The sequence below is a fragment of the Notolepis coatsorum genome (genome assembly GCF_963971535.1).
Source record: "Notolepis coatsorum genome assembly, chromosome: 11".
Taxonomy (NCBI): domain Eukaryota; kingdom Metazoa; phylum Chordata; class Actinopteri; order Aulopiformes; family Paralepididae; genus Notolepis; species Notolepis coatsorum.
In genome coordinates this window covers 1111610-1113129 of record NC_140175.1, presented here as the reverse complement: position 1 = coordinate 1113129, position 1520 = coordinate 1111610, and positions in this window count along the sequence as shown.

Here is a 1520-nt window from a genome sequence, read left to right as displayed (position 1 = left end):
GGCACAGTGTGTGAGAGGAGGTCAAGGTGGTGGGCACAGTGTGTGAGAGGAGGTCAAGGTACGTGGCACAGTGTGTGAGAGGAGGTCAAGGTGGTGGGCACAGTGTGTGAGAGGAGGTCAAGGTGGTGGCACAGTGTGTGAGAGGAGGTCAAGGTGGTGGGCACAGTGTGTGAGAGGAGGTCAAGGTGGTGGCACAGTGTGTGAGAGGAGGTCAAGGTGGTGGCACAGTGTGTGAGAGGAGGTCAAGGTGGTGGGCACAGTGTGTGAGAGGAGGTCAAGGTGGTGGCACAGTGTGTGAGAGGAGGTCAAGGTACGTGGCACAGTGTGTGAGAGGAGGTCAAGGTACGTGGCACAGTGTGTGAGAGGAGGTCAAGGTGGTGGCACAGTGTGTGAGAGGAGGTCAAGGTGGTGGCACAGTGTGTGAGAGGAGGTCAAGGTGGTGGCACAGTGTGTGAGAGGAGGTCAAGGTGGTGGGCACAGTGTGTGAGAGGAGGTCAAGGTGGTGGGCACAGTGTGTGAGAGGAGGTCAAGGTGGTGGCACAGTGTGTGAGAGGAGGTCAAGGTGGTGGCACAGTGTGTGAGAGGAGGTCAAGGTACGTGGCACAGTGTGTGAGAGGAGGTCAAGGTGGTGGCACAGTGTGTGAGAGGAGGTCAAGGTACGTGGCACAGGGTGTGAGAGGAGGTCAAGGTGGTGGCACAGTGTGTGAGAGGAGGTCAAGGTGGTGGCACAGTGTGTGAGAGGAGGTCAAGGTGGTGGCACAGTGTGTGAGAGGAGGTCAAGGTGGTGGCACAGTGTGCGAGAGGAGGTCAAGGTGGTGGCACAGTGTGTGAGAGGAGGTCAAGGTGGTGGGCACAGTGTGTGAGAGGAGGTCAAGGTGGTGGCACAGTGTGTGAGAGGAGGTCAAGGTGGTGGCACAGTGTGTGAGAGGAGGTCAAGGTGGTGGCACAGTGTGTGAGAGGAGGTCAAGGTACGTGGCACAGGGTGTGAGAGGAGGTCAAGGTGGTGGCACAGTGTGTGAGAGGAGGTCAAGGTGGTGGGCACAGTGTGTGAGAGGAGGTCAAGGTGGTGGCACAGTGTGTGAGAGGAGGTCAAGGTGGTGGGCACAATGTGTGAGAGGAGGTCAAGGTGGTGGCACAGTGTGTGAGAGGAGGTCAAGGTGGTGGGCACAGTGTGTGAGAGGAGGTCAAGGTGGTGGCACAGTGTGTGAGAGGAGGTCAAGGTGGTGGGCACAGTGTGTGAGAGGAGGTCAAGGTGGTGGCACAGTGTGTGAGAGGAGGTCAAGGTGGTGGGCACAGTGTGTGAGAGGAGGTCAAGGTGGTGGCACAGTGTGTGAGAGGAGGTCAAGGTGGTGGGCACAGTGTGTGAGAGGAGGTCAAGGTGGTGGGCACAGGGTGTGAGAGGAGGTCAAGGTGGTGGCACAGTGTGTGAGAGGAGGTCAAGGTGGTGGCACAGTGTGTGAGAGGAGGTCAAGGTGGTGGGCACAGTGTGTGAGAGGAGGTCAAGGTGGTGGCACAGTGTG